This window comes from Haliotis asinina, chromosome 1 (assembly GCF_037392515.1).
Source record: "Haliotis asinina isolate JCU_RB_2024 chromosome 1, JCU_Hal_asi_v2, whole genome shotgun sequence".
Classification (NCBI taxonomy): Eukaryota; Metazoa; Mollusca; class Gastropoda; order Lepetellida; family Haliotidae; genus Haliotis; species Haliotis asinina.
This window is the reverse complement of record NC_090280.1, coordinates 82,128,868-82,143,366: the sequence shown is the minus strand read 5'-3', so window position 1 is coordinate 82,143,366 and position 14,499 is coordinate 82,128,868. Positions and strand designations below refer to the sequence as shown.

General features: G+C 37.9%; 1 protein-coding gene across 4 annotated transcripts in view; it reads left to right on the top strand.

The window, feature by feature from the left end:
- The window catches only part of LOC137298040 (double C2-like domain-containing protein beta), an 88,477-nt gene that overhangs the window by 32,206 nt on the left and 41,772 nt on the right, over nt 1-14,499 (top strand). The gene's annotated exons all lie outside the window — the stretch shown is intronic.

Sequence of the window (14,499 nt, the reverse complement as noted above, 5' to 3'; positions counted from 1 at the left end):
TATAAATGACTGAAAATAAAACCAGTGTCACCTAGCAAATAGCGGAACATGATCTTTGTTTCAGACAAGATGCCTTTTCTTGTGATGAATCAAATGCCTATATGTCTGCACGTTCAGTATTTGCTGAAGTGCAGTATGATCAGTACTAAATAACACATGCTGAAGTTGGTCAACAAGCTTCATGACAAATCTCACTGGACTCAAGTGGGTGCTGTAAATATTGCGGTGTTATTGCCAGCAATCAATCCATTATGGTGATGACAGCTGTTTGATGTGTTCAAGGCTGCCAGTGTTAAACATTAAACCTGTTTTATCGGAAACGTGGACATAAATCAGGTTTATCTTAGTTTCGCACCTTGACACAGGGTCTGTGATGATGTAGAAATAAAAGTGATAACAGTCATCTTTATTATTCAATGTTCTGCATAAAACTCGCAAAGATATACTGTGGGAAACAAATAGGAGAACACCCCATCACGGCAGTGTTCCTTTCTTTGTTCTCAGATTCCCTCCCACAATGCTATTCAGAGCTGGTGATGAAAACTGCAAAATATTGTAGGAACATTTGACTGTGTGTGTGTCCATGTTGACACAGGGTCAATGATGCATTGATAAGAGTGTATTTGTTTTTAATCATACCTCATGACACTCACAAAGATATTTAGGTGTGCCCTTTGGAATTTAAGTCAGTGTAATGAGCAGAGAGAATGCATTTGCCCAGTCTTTATGAATTGTCTGTACATTATATGTTGTTCACTGGTGATGAAGAGGGTCATGGGTTGATATACCCTTGATAATTGTTTATGCCCGAATGTTGAGGATGGACCAGTGAACAACATATTTATCTTCCCGAACAACTCAGTGGTAATTTTGAGCTGTTTGAAGCATGGGTATTGGATCATACACTTCAGCCAACCTGTGTGAATCAAAATACTATTCATTCTATTGATTCATAAAGGGCGGTTGGTAATCCACTGGTTAAGTCATTCTCTCGTCATGTCGAAGATCCGATTTCGATTCACCACATGGACACATTGTGTGATGCCTATATATTGTCTTCCCCACTGTGATGTTGCTGGAATATTGCTAAAAGCGGCGTAAAACTAAACTCCCTCGCTATGGATTATTCCAGTTTGGGAAGAGCTTTGAGTCAGGCTTGTCTCCAGTCTGGCGATGTGGATGTGGCTCCAAGCCAGCGAGACAAGTGATAAAAACTACAGTAATCAATAGATGATTCTCAGTCACTTCTCAAAAAGTTTAGAAGCCGAGGCAAAATTTAAATAATTGACTTAAATTATGAAATCTTAATAGAAATGATATTGATAAATGTAAAAAATGCCAAATTTTGATTTTGATATAAAGAGTTTGGACATTGCTTGGAGCTTGTGACAAAAAAGAAAGACTTTGAAGCTGAATTTGTGCACAGCTTGATATTTTCCTAACATCTCAACATGCCCTTGCTATAATTGATTCCTGTATTTTCAACATCTGTTTCAGTTCTGAAATGCTTTTTGTACCTTTATGGACTTGATTGAGAAACATGAAAGTACTGTTTTCACATCGTGTCAGTATGTAGGTTTGCTTTTGTTTGTTTGTTTGTTTGTTTGTTTGTTTGTTTGTTTAACGCTGCTCTCAGCAATATTGCAGCAGTATGTCCTGCTAAGAACTGAGTCAAGACAATCCAGTGATCAACATCATGGGTATCGATCAATCATTTTATCATGATCAAACTCACATGATTTTGGATGGAACTACTCTTTTAGTGTTTGAAATGATTGAAGTTGTTGGAACCTGAAAATATGTTGAAAATTTACTACACTTACTGAAAAGTCATGACTGAATATTTCTTGAAAAGTCTTGGAATTTTATGTTCATGATATGTAAGTCATCACTTAAAAGGAGCAAGTTGCATTATTTTATGTTGGTTGTGACATGTTTCTCAATGAAACAAAAAATTACAGAAAACTACATGTGTTTTTTCTTCAAACTTGTACAGGAAAATCTGAAAATTGAGGCTCACCAATTTTTTTATTTTTTTTTTATATTTTGATGATTGCTTGTTTGTGATGAACCAAAAATTATTGTGCAGACACACATACCGTTTTCATGCTTCTGGAATGCCAGTTCATACATTGGAATAGCTTTTGTTTGAACAAATTACAAAGTCTGTAATGTACTTTTATTCAAATCAAAGGATTCCAAATGATGATATTTCTGACTTGTTTTCAAATGTTTGATTATTTCCTAAGGCCAGACCAATTTTATTTCTTGTATTATGGATTTTAGTTCAGGGGAAACCTAAAGGCAGGCGGAAAAAAAAACATAAAAATTAAAATTTGCAATCAAAGTAATATTCCTTCTAAATAATCAAAGTATTTTACTTTTGGCTATTTATGTAGTGAATATGGGTAAAAAAGCAACCTAAGAAGTATTTTCTTGTGAGTTTACATTTTTAGCCTATAAAAACATTAGGATTTTATTTTTTGAGCAGGAAAAATTAATTCTTATTTTTTTCTTATTCTTAAAAATCTGTAAAACAAGAAAAAAAATGGTCTGGCCTAAGGGTAAGTTTTACCTTTGTGGCTGTTGCATAGGTCACTGAAAGTAGGCTGCACAATGGCTGAGCAATTAGGTGCTCTCTCACATTTCAGCAAATCCATGGAACATATCAAACTCCTTTTGACTTGACATTAACTGGCTTATAGCTTGCAGGATTCCAGACAAACTTCAAGAGACAAGATACTCTTTTATGCTACAGTGGAGCATGTAAAAAATTGATTCCTTGAAAGAAAGTGGCATGTGTTATCAACCCATTGTGTCAGACTGTCACATCAAAGAGTAAATTAACGGTAATTTGTTACAATCATTGTACCAGAGGTATGTGTTTTTGTCCTACTGCTTTAGTCCTGCTTGCTACCTGCAAAAAGGATAGATTGTACTTTGTTGTACCAAAATGGAAACCCAACATTAACTCATCTTTGGTTCTTTAGTAAATTTTGGTCTAAAAGATGTTATGATTCTTCCAGTATTCAAATTATGCAGGCTTTTGGAGGTTTGGTGACATTATATCAAATGTCTGAAATTAAGTTTAAGTCTTTGTACATTACACCACGGTTATGGCAAAGACTCCTAATGCCAAGTTTTAACTTCTGAGCTTTTTGGGTTTTTTTTTCAGAAATGGAAAGGTTCCTAGAAACTTTGTTATCTGTATTTGTGTTTCATCCCAATGTCGATCAATACTTTTTGACAAACAGTAACTCAGAAAAGTCTATTAGCTCTCAAGTAGATACAGGCGCTTAATAAAAATCAGTGGTGAAGATAATCTGTCAAAGCTGTAGATATTTCACATGAGAGTTGTCTGCTGACAGGTCTGGGAATGTCAACAGCGATGTTTCTATCAGTGGAGATTTGCCACTGACGCAGTCACAAGGTGAAAAACTCCTTTATCATCCAAGACAAAATTGAAACAAAGTCGCTGATAATGGTATCTGTGATTGTGTTCAAGGATTATTTTGTCAGACTGTGGATAAAAATGTGAGGGGGAGAGCCTCATTCTGAGGCATACTGGAAGGTGGTTTACGCCTGGGGTCAGCTCAGCTCAGCTCAGCTCAGCCAGTCCAGATCGGTCAGCTCAACTCAGATTGGAAATCTTGTTGAGTGTGTAGACAGCCAGTATTAGTGTTGGTGGAATAATGACATCTTCACAGATGAGTAAAGTGGATTTTATAGGGTGAAAGTAGACAGTAAGTTTATGGACACAGCCTTTCACTGACTTCATTTTGAGTTACAGGATCAGACTACAGTTTGAGTTGCAAGGTGATTGTGTTAAGTGTGGCTTCAATTTTCAAATCTCATGTCTGCCCACTCTGGCCCAATGGAGCTGTCATGTTTGTCTGGAGAAAGCTAGAATGTAATTTTCTCACTCAGTGTTGGACAAATCAGGCAAGTTTTGTGCTTTCATGAATTCGTTATTGTGAAAATAGGTTGGAATGGGAGAAGATATAGTTTGAAGAATGTAAATCTGCTAGTCTTTGACAACAGCTGTGTATTGTACACTTGTGTAGCAAGACTAGTGAAAATGTGAATGTTGCTATGTACCAGTCAGCAGTATTACACCTATATCACAACCAATAGTTACATTACATCTAGGTTGTTCCATTGTTATGGCTATGTCACACCCATGTTAAACCTGTATCACACCCAATAGTTACATTACATCTAGGTTATTCCATTGTTATGGCTATGTCACACCCATGTTAAACCTGTATCACACCCAATAGTTACATTACATCTAGGTTATTCCATTGTTATGGCTATGTCACACCCATGTTAAACCTGTATCACACCCAATAGTTACATTACATCTAGGTTATTCCATTGTTATGGCTATGTCACAACCAATAGTTACATTACATCTAGGTTATTCCATTGTTATGGCTATGTCACACCCATGTTAAACCTGTATCACACCCAATAGTTACATTACATCTAGGTTATTCCATTGTTATGGCTATGTCACACCCATGTTAAACCTGTATCACACCCAATAGTTACATTACATCTAGGTTATTCCATTGTTATGGCTATGTCACACCCATGTTAAACCTGTATCACACCCAATAGTTACATTACATCTAGGTTATTCCATTGTTATGGCTATATCACAACCAATAGTTACATTACATCTAGGTTATTCCATTGTTATGGCTATGTCACACCCATGTTAAACCTGTGTCACACCAAATAGTTACATTACATCTAGGTTATTCCATTGTTATGGCTATGTCACACCCATGTTAAACCTGTATCACACCCAATAGTTACATTACATCTAGGTTATTCCATTGTTATGGCTATGTCACAACCAATAGTTACATTACATCTAGGTTATTCCATTGTTATGGCTATGTCACACCCATGTTAAACCTGTATCACACCCAATAGTTACATTACATCTAGGTTATTCCATTGTTATGGCTATGTCACACCCATGTTAAACCTGTATCACACCCAATAGTTACATTACATCTAGGTTATTCCATTGTTATGGCTATGTCACACCCATGTTAAACCTGTATCACACCCAATAGTTACATTACATCTAGGTTATTCCATTGTTATGGCTATGTCACACCCATGTTAAACCTGTATCACACCCAAAAGTTACATTACATCTAGGTTATTCCATTGTTATGGCTATGTCACACCCATGTTAAACCTGTGTCACACCCAATAGTTACATTACATCTAGGTTATTCCATTGTTATGGCTATGTCACACCCATGTTAAACCTGTGTCACACCCAATAGTTACATTACATCTAGGTTATTCCATTGTTATGGCTATGTCACACCCATGTTAAACCTGTGTCACACCCAATAGTTACATTACATCTAGGTTATTCCATTGTTATGGCTATGTCACACCCATGTTAAACCTGTATCACACCCAATAGGTAGAGCTAGGTTATGCCTTTTTCACAGCTCAATCACACCAATGTTAAACCTGTATCACACCCAACAGTTACAGCTAGGTTATACCATTGTTACACCCATGTTAAACTTATATCACACCCAACGGTTACAGCTAGGTTATACCATTGTTACACCCATGTTAAACTTATATCACACCCAACAGTTACAGCTAGGTTATACCATTGTTACACCCATGTTAAACTTATATCACACCCAACAGTTACAGCTAGGTTATACCATTGTTACACCCATGTTAAACTTATATCACACCCAACGGTTACAGCTAGGTTATACCATTGTTACACCCATGTTAAACTTATATCACACCCAACGGTTACAGCTAGGTTATACCATTGTTACAACTCTATCACACCCATGTTAAACCTATATCATGCCCAACAGTTACATCTAGGTTTTACCATTGTTATTGCAACATCACATATATGTTACATGTATGTTACAGGTAGGTTATACCATTATTACAGCTATATCACACCTATGTTGTGCATGTATTACAGGTAGGTTATACCATTGTTACAGTTGTCACACCTGTGTTACAGCTATATCCCACCCATGTTACACTTATATCAAGCCCAACAGTTACAGCTAGGTTATACCATTGTTACACCCATGTTAAACTTATATCACACCCAACGGTTACAGCTAGGTTATACCATTGTTACACCCATGTTAAACTTATATCACACCCAACGGTTACAGCTAGGTTATACCATTGTTACAACTCTATCACACCCATGTTAAACCTATATCATGCCCAACAGTTACATCTAGGTTTTACCATTGTTATTGCAACATCACATATATGTTACATGTATGTTACAGGTAGGTTATACCATTATTACAGCTATATCACACCTATGTTGTGCATGTATTACAGGTAGGTTATACCATTGTTACAGTTGTCACACCTGTGTTACAGCTATATACCACCCATGTTACACTTATATCAAGCCCAACAGTTACAGCTAGGTTATACCTTTGTTACAGTTCTATCACCCCCACGTTACACATATATTATACCCAATAGTTACAACTAAGTTATACCATTGTTACAGCTATATCACACCTGTGTTACAGCTGTAAGTGATGAAATCTGCTATCCATTTCTATACATGAAGGCATGAATGTGTGCCCCAGGTCAAAACTGTTTACTGATGAACATAGCAAAAGCTGGTAGGAAGTGATGTAGCCTTCTCTCATACAAGTGAGAAGACCCTGATAGTGACGTATACCAGTAATTTACTTGTCCCAAATTTCTACAAGCTGGAAGTAAACAGATGATGAAGATCTTACATACAGCACTATCTCACAGAATAGCCACCCTGGAACTGGTTCCGATTAGTGGTTGCCATGGTGATCGGTTTCTCTGAAAGCTGTAGCAAAATGGTGATGATGTTGATTAAGATGGAGATGAAAACATCACCAAAATTACTTTGACCTGGATACACTTGTATGTATCTTTCCTTCCTTTGTGATTACTTGCAGCATGATCGGGATCATTCTTCCAGATCTCTTATCACACAATCCTTTGATGTGAGAGAGGGCTCTTATCTTTTGTCCATCCCACACAACACACAGGGTCGTGGGTTGCAGATATTTATACCGTTATGTGCAACACTTGCTCCAAACTGTGTGTAGGCATCTGAGCTAACCAATTATGGTCCTGAAATACCTCCGACATGTTCTCCAGCAAGTCATGGATTCGGCAACTTTTAATGGGATTAGGATGAGTTGTTTGATGTAAGGACTGATGAATTTCATCTGATTACAAAAAACACCCTTAGTTATGTTGCTGAGTGTGTCATCACAATACCCAAGTTTGTGGAGGCCTCCTGGTAAACATACAGATCCTGAGTGTGGGTCTTCTTTCTCATTTCGATATATTCAGTACTTTTCAAGGAAACCCAGTTTTACAGTCCCAAATACACCACATTCTGCTCTGCTCCCTATACAATCCGCTCCTCTCCCTGTGCAATCCACTCTCCATAACTCCACACTGTTCCCACTACAAATCAAATCGTTCCCTCTACAATCTACTCCTTCTACCATGTCTACAATCCCGTTCACAAGCTTTGCTCTCTGCTCTGTTTCCCTCTACAATCCACTCAACTGCCTCTGCAGTCCTCTCTGCTCCCTCTGCAATCCACTACGCTCCTTTTACAATCCCCTCCACAAGCTCTGCTCTCTGCTCTGTTTCCCTCTACAATCCATTCAGCTACGTCTGCAATCCTCTCTGCTCCTCCTACAATCCACACAATTTGTCTGCATTCCACTCCGCTCCCTCTGCAATCCTCTCTGTAGTTCACTCCACTCCGATCCTCTCCGCTTCACTCAACTCCACTCCACTCCACTCCGCTCCACTCTCTCCCTCTGCCTTCCGACAGATGTGCCATATTCCACTGCTTCCTTCAACTCAATAAGCAACATGGCTGAGTTCTTAGATTTTTCAACAGCATACGTATGATTGTGGGTTTCACCTAAATGGAACACATCTGTGACTTCACTTCTGCTTTTCTTCCTACTTGGACTTAATTTACACCAATATTGCTGAACTGTCCAAGCAACCAGGTCCATCCCCCACTCACCTTCCATTTTATCACAGGAGACTGTCAATCTGTACCTTCTAAGATGGGTCTGGAATAGAGCTGAAAATAGTGTAAGGCACAGTTAGTTCATTCACTCACTCTCTCATTCACTGACTCACTTGCTCATCCCATGATATGACTAAGGTTCTTTTCCAAACACTGTTGACCCGTGAATGTCATGGGGTACTATAAGCCTTCAGCAACCCATGCTTGATATAAAAGGCGACTATGCTTGTCGTAAGAGGCGACTTACAGGATTGGGTGGTCAGGCTTGCTGACTTGGTTGGCACATGTCATCGGTTCCCAATCGCTCAGATCTATGCTCATGATGTTTGTTGATAACTGGATTGTCTGGTCCAGACTCGATTATTTACAGACCACCGCCATGTAACTAGAATCTTGCTGAGTGCTGAGTTTAAAACTAAACTCACTCACTCACTCACTCCAAACACTGTTTTGTCCAACTCATATGACCTCCCTTTTATCACACGCTCAAAGAAGAAACAAGTACGCTTTGTTCTCTCCAAGTTAGGCCCAAAATAGTGTTCACGATAATGTCATACTCAGCTTCCCTGTGTAAACATCTCTTTTGCAATAAGCCACCATCTTGTTTTGGGGAACGTTTAACCAACAAGACCTGTACATGGTTCGGGAACACATGACAGGCAGTAATTAGACTCGTGGAGGCGAGACCTGTTGACATCCCATTCTGTCTGTATGATAATGAAATGTGATAATTAGTCATCAGGGGATAGCTATCATGACAATGTCCTGTCAACACAACAACCATTTATTGATGTTTGGTCAAATGTGGTATCTCAAGGTCAAGGTCAGCAATTTCTGCACTGTATATACCAGATCAGAAATTGTTCAGATTCATATCCAGTTCCATGTCATGCTCATCTAAGGTATGATCAATGTGGTAAGTATTTCAGAACTTCTCCAGTTTACATTTTCCTTCAGAGCTCTTGATAAGCATTTTCTAGTAAGATGCAATCTTTTCTTTTCCAACTTGCAATAAGTGTGCAGCATAGTCTCATCACATTATTTATTAAAAGATAATCATGGAAATTTAACTTAGCTGTATTTGCATGAATTTTTCTTTCTGTAATTCACAAAGAATACTCTTACGTAGTGAAATTCAATTAAAAAAATCTACCCCATCCACAAATAACATTTGACAGATACATACTTTCTCTTACACATTTGTATTTTACCAGTAAGTTAGGGTACACAAGTTACCAACTAACCAAAGCATTTGTGTAGTTTCCTGGCCCATTTGGGATGCTACAGATATATTTCAGTGCATATTTTGGAAATTTCAATACATATTCTACACAGATGTGCAGCTTTCTTAGACTTCTGTTCCTTGATTATGAAACTCATATGATGTGCTTGTGTCTATATCACTAATTATTCCAAGCATTGTAAGCTCGTTTTGCTTTCACAAACTGTCTACAGTATTCAGCCAAGAAAACATGAGCCGAGTATTTGCAGTACCTTTTGGCATGTCTTACAAGCAAGGATCAGAAACACTCAATGCTCTTTAGAGTTATGCAATTCCACATCAGATTTTTGTAAGAACCCAATGAGGAGAAGAATCAAATGTCTTTGAAAGATAATTTGGTCTGAATGTGATGCAAGAAACCACACAGTCTCTTTCATTTTGAAATGTCAGAGGAGTACAGAAGACAAGCAGAGGATGCACTGGCAAGATGGAGTTTTTGAGGAAACACTATGACATGTTACAATGCAACAGTTTCTGTCTCAAAAGGTCTGGAACAGCTTGGCCTGGAAATAAGAATATAACAAAACGTCAGTGTACTTGTGAATTGTGAGATGTAATGTGACAATACGATACAAGAAATGTTACTTTCTGTATCGGTACAGGAGTGAGTGATTTTAGTTTTGTGCCACACTCAGCTGTAGTCCAGCAATATAGCTATGTGTAATCAAATCTGGACCAGACAATCTAGTGATCAACAACATAGCATCGATCTACACAATTAGGGTACGATGACGTGTCAGTCAAGTGAGCAAGTCGGACCTTACCTCTAGGTTAGTTTATGTCAGTGTTTCTCTTAACCCAGAAAAGCCTGCAGGCCCTAAGTACTCAGAGCTATAGAAAGTTGTGGACTCTGATCAGAATGTGTAGGCCCAATGTTTGACTTACAATATATGGAGAATCTTACCTTTGTGTCTCCGGATATCAGTTATATCAACACAAGTTGATAAAGTAACAAACATCCGAGGCTTTTACTTTTATTGAGTGTTGATATAATTGAGATCAGTAGACACAAAGGTGAGATGCTGTTTATTATCAAAGATCATTCTTCATTAGTTGAAAATGAAAAATGTACATCTCTCATTAGACTTCACAGTGAAGCGATGTCATAACATTGTGACGTCATCAAGCAGTTTCAGGGCATTGGAACAATACCTCCTAGGTGATATCATATGATCTCACACAAGCAATATCTCCTGTGGAACACAGTTTTTATGATAAAAGTAATTGTCAACAAACAGAAAATGTGACAACCCTCAAAAGTGATAGGCGTTTTACTTACAGACAACAGCTGCTGATCGAGATAAAAACTAGAAATTACTGAATGATATTTTCTGAAAATAGTAACTGGAGGTGAAAAGCTGTCGACCACAAGGACCTGCAGAAAACAAAAGCTGTATGTCCCAGTGGTTTTCTAGCTGCTTCAGTCCTATAGATGTCCATTAATTTTGAATTGTGTGCCAGGTGTGTTGTATGTTTGAACAAATCACTGATTCCAGCTTCACTTTGTCATGCAGTCTAACCTGGCAGTTTTACCTGCATGGGTTTAAATATCGACTTGTCCAGTTTTACAATCATTTGTCAACTTTCAGTGACACTGCAGCGACATTAAGTCGTATACCAGCGTAAAGAATTGCTTTCAGGACATGCAGCTTGTTCAGCTCTTGTCGTCATGTCCTCACAAATCAGTGTCATAAGGCAATCAGCCTGAAACACCAAGTTACACTTCTTCTGTGTTAACTGCAATAATTGTCTTGCTGTCCAGTGGAGCATGCACAAGCTTCACGTTCTGTTGCTTTTGCCTTTCATCCGATAACTTACTGTCAAGGAAATGTAGGCACTTTCTTATTCCTGTCAGTATTGTCATGTGGTAATTCCAGATTCCTGTCTGTTCAGTCAGATGGTACCTCCTGGTTTCTGTCATTTCAGTCAGATGGTACCTCCTGATGCCTGTCAGTTCAGTCAGATGGTAAATCCTGATGCCTGTCAGTTCAGTCAGATGGTACCTCCTGATGCCTGTCAGTTCAGTAAGAGGGTATCTAGATTGCTGTCAGTTGAGGCAGATGCACCACGAGTTACCTCTCGGTTCATTCAGGTTGTACTTCCATGTTCCTGTCAGTTCAGTCAAAGGGTATCTCTAGATTCCTGTCAGTTGAGGCAGATGTGCCACGAGTTTCCTGTCAGTTCATTCAGGTTGTACTTCCGTGTTCCTGTCAGTTCAGTCAAAGGGTATCCCTAGATTCCTGTCAGTTCAGTCAGAGGGTATCTCTAGATTCTCGGGACAGTTAGGACACATGCTACTCATCTTTGTGTTCAGTGCAGCTTTAAGTGACTGATGATAAAAACTTTACTGTTTCATTATGTCATTAGACAGAATTCTACTGTAACATTTAACGGCTGATGCTATCTCTTCCATCCCAGACGGTGTGATAAGGACACAGCAGTAACATCGTCTGCCCAAGTGTCTGCTCTGTGGAAGGAGATTGTAACACTTTGAAGACACAGGCATTTCTGTTGTGTTTGGAATCAAAACCAAATCCACAATCAGTTATCAAGGACTTGCGGTGAACAATTATTGATTATGATCAAAATATATACATTTATGTCGAAGTCACCAATTTTAAGGGTTTTTTCCAGGGTTTTCTGTAATTAATATTCAGGTAATTATTCTTTTTCTTCACCCAAGAATCATTTATCGGTATATCTCATTACATTCACAATAGATGTGAATTTTTTTCATAGACAGGTTACAATAATATTTACCATACTGATGAATACATGACTATGGAATACAGTGTACATAGTTTTACATAATATTCTTTGAATTTCATTGCTAGTTTACTTCATTCAAGTGTGTTTTACTAAAACAACAAAATTCCAATTAATCAAGAATATGATTTTTACCATCAGTAATTATTTATAATCCTTTTGTTGATAAAATTTCAATCTATTTCGAACATTGGAGCACCATTGCGTTTCGTTCTTTCTGAATGCATATTTCCTTTTTCACTTGTCATTCAGTACAGTGATGCATTAAATTCATTAAAGCAGTTTGCCTATTTAAGGTCTTCATTTGGTTTTAGAGACATTTGGTTCTTAAATATATATACAGTATTCTGTCTGAGAATATCTACATCTACATGACATTTTGTTTTTCAACAACAACCTAAATCTTGCAACATTTCTAATAGGAAACTTATTGATTTTGTTTCAAATTCCCCCCAATCATGTTTAAGGGTAGATGAAATATCTATAAGAATGTTATTCTACATTTACTTGTCATAACATTGCTGAATTGTTTTAAATACTGCCCTTTTTGTCAGACTGTTGTTTTGGAATGATTAGAACTAACTAACTTACTAATTAGAAACATATGGTTGACAAATTTGGCTGATATTCAGATTTTCTTTTCACATTTGGATGTTGGGGTAGCCTGGTAGTTAACATATTGGCTCATCAAGCAGAAGGCCTGGGTTCGATTCCCCATATGTGTACAATGTGTGAAGCCTATTTATGGTGTCCTCTCCATGATATTGCTGGAATATTGCCAAACAGTGTGCCAAAAGTGACATAAAACTCACCCACTCTTTACTCAGCTTTACCTGTAAAGATCCTGGATAGGAGTGATCTTCAGTAATCCATTTTTGTCATAAGAGGCGACCGACACGATCAGATGGTCAGGCATGCTGACTTGGTTGACACGTCATTGATGCTCTTGCTGTAGATCACAGGATTGTCTCTTTCAGATTTGATTATTCACATGTCACTGCCATATAGCTGGAATATTGCTGGCTGCATCCTAATGCACCAACCAACCCACCACTGGGCACAATGATGATCAGTGCTCATGACATGAGAGTGAAAAATGGCTCCCTTGTGTGGTGCACACCTAAACATCCCTAAACTCACTAACCCACTTCTCTCAGTTACCAAGCTAGAGGTCAAGCAAAGATATATTTTCCTGTCCTAAGGATAAGGATTGTAAGACCTGTGAAGAAAAAAGCATGGCGAACAATACGTTCTTTCGTCCACCAGACTTTTGCATGACTGGTAAATTTAGATTGATGCCATTATACAGTGTTTTCATCAGGTAGTATTATCTTTTAATGTCAAAATCCATATTAATACTGTGCTATGTCTGTGGAAGACACATCGCATTTTCAGTCAAAATCTCAGCATGTACAGATGTGTTCAGTGATGATAAATTTAAACTACTGGTTCATTTACAATGTGGAACAAGCGATGAAAGAACTTATTTAGTTTTGAAAGTCTTAGAGACAACATGCACAATGTTGCAAGATGAGCTGATGTACATTAGAAGTGAAGCCCAATGATGATCAGGCTTAGCACTGGTTTTCATCAACCCCATATTTGTCATAAGTGGCCTGACTTTTAAAGGCCAGATCCAAAATTGTTTTTCCAAATACTTGTACCTTTAAACCTTTGTACTTCATAGAGTTGTGATGATATGCCCATGCCACGATACAATACGTATCACAATACTGGTAGTCCGATACATACGATGCGATACGTATCACAATATTTTGTCCCTGTATACAAAAAATAAAAGTACTGGAAATAATGTGATGTTATGTTATCATTTCAGGGAAGGTATTCTTCTCCCAAGAAAAATAAAACATGTCATCATGAAAGACATTTTATTAAAAATGTTTAGCATGTGTCAGTAAAGTAGTGTTTTCCCCAAAAATGGAACAGCAGGGATCAACATTGGCACAACTGGCTTTTTTGCACACACAACAAAATAAATTTGTGAAAATTTTCTCAGTCGGAACATGTCCATGGCAATTTTTTCCAATAAAATCTTAATAGAATGGGGGACAGTGTTTTCGTAGACTGCTAAGTATGTAAGTATCGTTTTGAATCGATACACGACAATCGTATCGATTTATCGTATCATGCAGCTCTTGAATCGCAATAACTTGCGTATCAATTAATCGTCACAACTCTAGTACTTCATGATTTGTATGCACCTCCCTGCTCCAAAATCTAGGGTGGTGGGGTAATCCAATAGTTAAAGTGTTGGCTTGTCCCGAGTATGACCCAGATTTGATTCCCCTCATGGACTCTATGAGTGAGTGAGTGAGTGAGTGAATTTAGTTTTAGGCCGTACTTA